Below are 7,261 nucleotides of genomic sequence, written 5' to 3' on the forward strand. Positions count from 1 at the left end.
AAACCTGTCGTACAAAACGTCCTTTGCTCCCCCTGCCCCAGTTCCTGTGCTGTGGGACACGGTGAGTGACTGGCTGCAGGCTGTTCCTGGTTTAAACACATCTGTAATCCCTGTCCATCATCTTTCCCTAAGCCAAAAGCCTGTTTAATCTCCCAGGGCAGGACAATCCCATCCCTCAGACCCCCTGCCAGAGCCCAGGTGGCTGAATCCCCCTGGGATGGGATGGGCAGCACTGGCCAAGGACTTGGTGACAGCTCCTCACAGCTCCCACTGCAGCAAAGGGAGAAGGAAACAGGAAGAGGGAAAATGGGGAAGGAGAAAAGGAGAAAGGAAAGGGAACATCCTGCAAAGGGCTGCCTGCTGGCCAGTCTGCATCAGAGTTCCACAATCCTCAATTGCCAGGTTTTAATTCATTGTTTAACCAACAAAAGCAACAGAAGGAGTGTGTCACAGACGTCTTTCACGAAAAATCCTTCCCTTAGGATTGTTCCTCCTGAGAAGCTGAGAGGCCTCAGGAACAAAATGTAACCAATGGTTATCTGCTGCTGTGGAATGCAACAGGTGCATCTGGGATTGGGCTCGTGTGGATGTTTCTAATTAATGGCCAATCACAGCCCAGCTGGCTCGGACTCTCCGAGACAGAGCCTTTGTTATCATTCTTTTCTATTCTATTCTTAGCTTAGCCAGCCTTCTGATGAAACCTTTTCTTCTATTCTTTTAGTATAGTTTTAATGTAATATATATCATAACATAATAAATCAAGCCTTCTGGAACATGGAGCAGATCCTCATCTCTTCCCTCATCCTCAGACCGCTGTGAACACGGTCACAAAGGAGGACAGTGCTCCCTTGGGATGGGCTGCAGGAGCTCAGGGTGTCCCTGCTTTCAGGGTGTCCCAGCACACCCCAAGGAGGCTGTGGGCTTGCCAGGGGTGTCTGTGCTGTGGGCAGGAAGGGCTCTCCCTCCTGGGCAGAGCCTCAGCTAACAAACAGATGAAGCAGGAGTGCAGCCCCAGCCCAGCTGCAGCAGGGTTAACCCAGCCCTGCCTGGGGCCCTGTGAGCTCCATGAATGCTTTCCAGCCCAGCAATTGCCAGCAGCATGCTCGGCAAGGGCTGCCTGGGTGCTCTTGCAGACACATCCTCCTCTCCTCTGAGATTTCCCCCCAGGCCCTGAGCAGCTGCCCGAGCTCACAGACCCTGCTGGAATCAGGGAGGGAGCAGAACCCTGGGAGGTTCCACAGCCTGAGCCTCAGCCCAGCAAAGTGCACGGGGAGGAGCTGTGCAGTGAACAAGAACCTCCCTGGGTAACAAAACACCAAATTTGCTTTGTGAGTGGTGTTTCATCTGAGGGAAATCCTGTTGTCACCAGAAACGAGCCAAGCTCAGGCACTGCTGCACTTTGGGCTCTTCTGTGACAGCAGAGCTGTGCTGCACTGGCTGAAGCAATGAAAGGGAGAAGAGCTGCTCAGCCTGCAAATGAACCAGCTTACAAGAGTTTAGTAAGTGTTTCTTGTTCACAATTCATTACTTCCCACGTGTAATTGAATAAATCCTAATAAAAAAGGAGCTGCTACTGTGCTGGCTTCAGACGGGACCCACAGAGAGCTGAAAACACATCCAGGAGGCAGAAGAAGAAAATGCCCAAGCTCACAGTGAGAGAGAAGAGTCCCTGTACTTCTGGAACAGAAATACCCTGTGGGAGCAGCAGGTGGGAGCTGCTGGAGCATCCCTGGCCAGCCCCTGTCCCACAGGATAAATCTCAGTAAGTTACAGCTGCTTCTGTCATCTGTGAGAAATGTGAGCACTTACAATGGAGCAGGGGCTCCAATCCATCAGCTTCAGCACAAATTGAGCACATGCTTTATTTGCCCACGACTGATGGCTCTGCTGAACGAGGGAACTCCACTGCCTAAGCCAGGAAACAGAGGTGGCTGAAAGTGTGTGCAGCCCCAGCTGCCCCCACACCAGTTTCTCATTAATCACATTTTTCTATGGCTTTAAAACTCCCTCTCCATCCAAATCCAACCCTGCAGAGATTTTCTCCCCAAGCTCTTTGCAGGTTCTCCCCGGGGCTGGGCACGTTTTGGTGAAGCAGAACAGAGAGAACACACTTCAGACAGGGGATCACAGGCCCTTGTGGGAGCACTGGGAACCCACACCTCTGCTCCTCACTGAGGGGAAAATTTTAAATCGTGTCTGCGTGGGCTGGCACCGTGGGAAGTGCAGAATCAGAGAGAAACCAGCTAAATGGGGATTTTCCTGTCCCGAAAAGGACACCAACCTTTTCAAATACAACTGCAACGTGGGATTAGGATCACCAGAAGGAGCAAAGGAATTTCTCATTAAAGGTGTGGAGTTTCCAGGCCAGAAGCCCCAGTGAATGAGGGGATCTGTCTGGGGACAGCAGTGCCCCTGCCAGCCCCGGGGTTCCTCCTGCCACAGCTCCGAGCCCAGCAGCCCTGGAATGCCCACCCATGGCCCTGGGATGCCCACCCATGGCCCTGGCACACTCTCCCATCTCATCCCCCTGCACTGTGGGCTCACTCCCTTTCTCTAACCCCAAGGATGCCCAGCTGGCCCAGCAGCACAGTGGCACAAAGCCCTTTGCTATTTCTGCTGCTCTGACTCCAAAACTGCTCTTTCACAGCCCCACTCATCCCTGGGCATTGTCACCAAATTTCCCCATGGACTGTCACCCTTCCAACCCAAACCCAAACCATTCCATGATGTGACACCACAGCAGAGAAAGATCAAATTCAGTGTTTTAAGAGAACAGCTCACACGCACTCAGCTTTGCTCAAAGCCACCCTAATACCCACAGCACCCAGAGAAATCAGAGAAGCCCCTGAGGCAGCCCAGGATGCTGCCAGCCCCCCAAGGCATGCCCAGTGCATGCTCGGTGGCACAGCCCAGTACCCCATACCTGTACCCCATGGTGCCATGGTAGCACAGCCCTGTCCCCAACCTATAGCTCATGGTGGCACAGCCCTGTCCCCGTACCCCATGGTGCCATGGTAGCACAGCCCTGTCCCCAACCTATAGCTCATGGTGGCACAGCCCCCCTGTCCCCATACCTGTAGCTCATGGTGCCGCGGTGGCATAGCCCCCCTGTCCCCGTACCTGTAGCCCATGGTGCCATGGTGCCACAGCCCTGTCCCTGTACCTGTAGCCCATAGTGCCGCAGTGGCACAGCCCTGTCCCCATACCTGTAGCTCATGGTGCCACGGTGTCACAGCCCTGTCCCCGTACCTGTAGCTCATGGTGCCACGGTGTCACAGCCCTGTCCCCGTACCTGTAGCTCATGGTGCCCCATACCTGTAGCCCATGGTGGCACAGCCCTGTCCCCGTCCCCGTACCCCATGGTGCCCTGTACCTGTAGCTCATGGTGCTGCGGTGGCAGGCGCTGTCACTCAGGGCCAGCCCCAGCCCGTGCAGCTGCAGGAACCTCTCCAGCCGTGTCCCCTCGGCGTGGGGGCCGCGTGCCCCGGCCCAGCTGGCAGCGCTCCGTGCCCGCGGGGCCTCGCCCGCCCGCCGGGCACACACCCGGGGCGGGGGGATGCTGGTGCACGCCGCCTTGTACAGGTGCATGGGGACACGGGGCCACCACTGGGCTGGCACTGAGCAGCTCCTGCAGGGACAGAGCCCAGAGCCCTCCCTGTGCTGGGTCGTGGAGCCCTCCCTGTGCCGGGTCCCCAGCTGGGCAGGGCTGCTCCCCTGGATGTTCTTCACCCCACTGCAACCAGCCCCTTTGGGGAGATGCCCAGGGTGGATTTTAGCCAAGATCAGCAATCTTGTTCATCTGCTGAGATCTCTCCTGGCCCGGCTCTCCAAGGGGTGAGGGCTGCTGGTGGGAATAGAGCACTGACCCCATTCCCCAGGTTTTATATTTAGATAATGAGAAATATTTGCCTGGGATTCGACCCAAGACCAACAAACATACACCAAATACTCTCCCAGGGTGTATTTCAGGCCCTGGGCTGGCCAGATGAACTCTGCAGGCATCTCCTCTGCAGCCCACGGGAACATCTTGTTCTGTCACAGGGCATTGCCAGCTCTCACAGCTGGGGTTACCTGCTCTGGGAACTTCTCCAGCATCTGCAGCCTCCTGGGGTGTGACAACTCATCTGAACTGAATGATGATGTTAACAATGGTTTCACCACTGCTGAACAGCAAACAAAAAGGTTCTGGCTCATAGATCCACACAATGGTTTGGGTTGGCAGGGACCTTACAGACCATCTCATTCCAAACTCCCCTGCCATGGCAGGGACACCTTCCACCGCCCCAGGCTGCTCCAAGCCCCAGTGTCCAACCTGGCCTGAACAATCCAGGGATGACTTTTATGGTCTCCATCCCAGAAGGGCCACGGTGACATTTTCTGGTCACAGCAGACAATCCTGCCAAGGTCTGGTTCATGCCACTGAGGCAGATGTTGAGACTCTTCTATTTTAAAAACTCACCCCATTTCAGCCCCAAATACATTAGAAAAATAAGTTAAATAATCAAGTGATGGATGTATCATGAACTCAACTAATCCTTAAATCTTTCAAAGCAGATAAAGAAAGACTGATCCCAGCCCCAGAATATATTTGAAAAGCTGATAATTCAATGTCACAGAGGGGAGTTTGGCAGGAACAGTGGCATTACCCCGTTATTCTTCTCGTGTCACTGTCACACCAGGGCGTGGGTGGCCCTGGGTGTCCCCGGGAGGGTCTTGCCCAAGGATGGGGTCCTGTGGGTGCAGGGGGACCTCAACCCAACTCTTTGCAGCCCAAGGACACTCAAGGGAGGGCAGCGTGTCCCAGGGCTGTCCCTGCCCTGTCCCCAGGGCTGTCCCTCCTGGGCTCTGTGTTTCCTCCCTGCAGTGTAACTCCAGGGCTGTTCCTGGGATCTCTGCTGCAGCTGCCTTTGGTTTTACCTCCTGCCAGCCCCAGCTCATCTATAATGCAATAAAGGTGAACCAGCACTGAGAAATATCCCTGCAAGCTCCCCTGAGTTCTCTGGACACAAGGGTTTTGCTGGTTTGGAGGATCAGGGTTTGTATGGATCTTTAGAAACTCAGCTCTCCCCAAAGTTATTCCCCAGCCCTTTGTGTTTATGGTGCTGTTGGAGCCCCTGGGTGCCAACCACAGGCAGGAGGGGCTGGGGAGCACCGGGCCCAGAATCTGCCCCCTCCCAGCCCCCAGACCCCTCCTGCTCCCCTCAGGTGCCGGTGAACTCTCCTGCATCAACACCCACTCGCTCTTTCTCCCACTTTTACTTCCTTTTCCTTCCACTTATCCCATCCCTCCTGGTTACTGTCCCGACATTCTGATTCATTTCTTACCCAAGCACATCTGTGAGAGCTCGGCTTGTGCCGGGCACTGCAGGCACCCCCATCCTGCCCGGGGCTGGGGAGGCTCTCGGCCGCTTCTCAACCGGAATCCCGGGCGGACACTGAAGGGAGGGGAAGGAGAGCCCCGGGGGGGGAAGGAGAGCCCCGGGCCAGGTGCAGGAGAGCCCCGGGCCAGGTGCAGGAGAGCCCCGGGCCAGGTGCAGGAGCCCTCCCGTCCCCGCGGTCCCGGAGCTGCCCCGGGTGCAGCTCCCGGGGCTGGGGCAGCATCAGCCGGGCCGTTCCTGCTGCGGTTCCGATTTCAGTGAGGGTCTGACCCCGCACAGGAGATCAGAGACTCGCACGTCTAATTTCCACTAATACCAAGATCCCCTTATATTTTTTTAAAGGAGCAGATCAGATTCTGGAGGCTGCGACATTTAAGACCGATGGGATGGGAGATGCAGCCTCTGCAGGTTCCCCTTCCCTGGGGCTCCTTCCCAGGCTGAGCCCTCGGGCAGGGAGGGGGGACAGGGACCCTCCTGCCACCCACACGGTCCCTGCTCGACAGCAGCAACTTCTGTGCTCTATTCAAACAAAACCACACTCACTCGGGCAAATTAGAAACAAGGCTCAACAACCACACGCAGCTTGTGCTGGAGAAGTTCTGGGAAACCAACAGAGAAGTTTGCAGGATATTCATCTCTGTACAGCATGAATAACCAGAAAAATCAGACTTACAAAACCAAAGACCTTTCTATGATTATTACCATCGCTGTGATGATTATTGTCCGGATTCCCGCGGGCAGCAGCACACGGGGCCAGCGGGCAGGACGTACCTGTGCGGCATGCCGGTGGTGTAGGCGATGGTGAACTCGTGGGACAGCTCGCACACCCGCAGGTACCAGTTCATCTCCAGCTCCCGCAGCAGCGCCAGGCGCCGCGCCCGCTGCTGGGGCTGCCCGGCCCGGGCCCGGGCCTGGCCCTCCTTGCTGCCGTCGGCCGAGCTGCGCAGGGCTCGCTCCCGGCTGCCCAGGGACAGCACCGACGGCTTCCTCAGCTTCAGCGACTCCTCGGCGCTCTTGCCGCCCACGGTCCCGGTGCGCGCCGCCAGCATCTCGGAGCGAGAGCGCTCAGCCTCGAGTCATCCCAAGTGACCGCCGCGCTCCTTCTCCCTCCGTGGCCTCACGCCGGCCTCTGAGCTGTAATTAGAGACGCGGCTGCGGGGCTTAAGCGGCAAGGAGAGCTGCGACCTTCTCATGGAACCATCTGCGGCGGCTGCGGCGTGCCGGGGGCTCCAAAAGCATCAGCCCGGGCACAGCCCCGCGCCCCTGCCGGCCTCGGAGCAGCGAGGGCATCCGCTGGAGGCTTCTGGAAAAGCCGTGCGGCTGCCCGGCGCCGCAAGCATCGGAGGTGAAGCCACACGTGTCACCTTGAGGGCGAGCCCTGCCCCACGTGGGCTGGCCCGGGCAAATTGCAGCGCGGAGCATCCCCGGAGCATCCCCGTGCCCATCGCTCCCCTCCTCCTCCTCCTCCTCCTCATGCGGCTCCTCGGGTGCCCCATCCAGCAGGAACTTCTGTTCCCCACGGGATCTGAAGGAATTTGGGGATTTGGTCCCCCCTAGGATGAGAGCAAAGTTCCGGCCGCTCCCGGGCAAGCGGTGTTTGTAAAATGCACGAAAGGGCGGACTCGGGAATCGCATTAATTCCCCTCTCCGGTCGGAAATGTAAAAGCTGGCACGGAGATTACAGCTCTAATCACAGCGGCCACTTCGGGAGCACGGGCAGAGCCGTGTGCGAGAGAGCCAGAGCCAGAGCGCTCTGAGGCAGCGGGGTCTGAGAGCCGCTGCCCCAAAAGCGCCGTGATCACCCCAAAGCGGGGCCATCGCCGCCGCGCCCCGCAGGGTGTCCCGGGGACGGGGCAAAGGGAGCTCGGGGGCCCTGGTGCAGT

The sequence above is a fragment of the Agelaius phoeniceus genome, chromosome 10 (genome assembly GCF_051311805.1).
Source record: "Agelaius phoeniceus isolate bAgePho1 chromosome 10, bAgePho1.hap1, whole genome shotgun sequence".
Lineage (NCBI taxonomy): Eukaryota > Metazoa > Chordata > Aves > Passeriformes > Icteridae > Agelaius > Agelaius phoeniceus.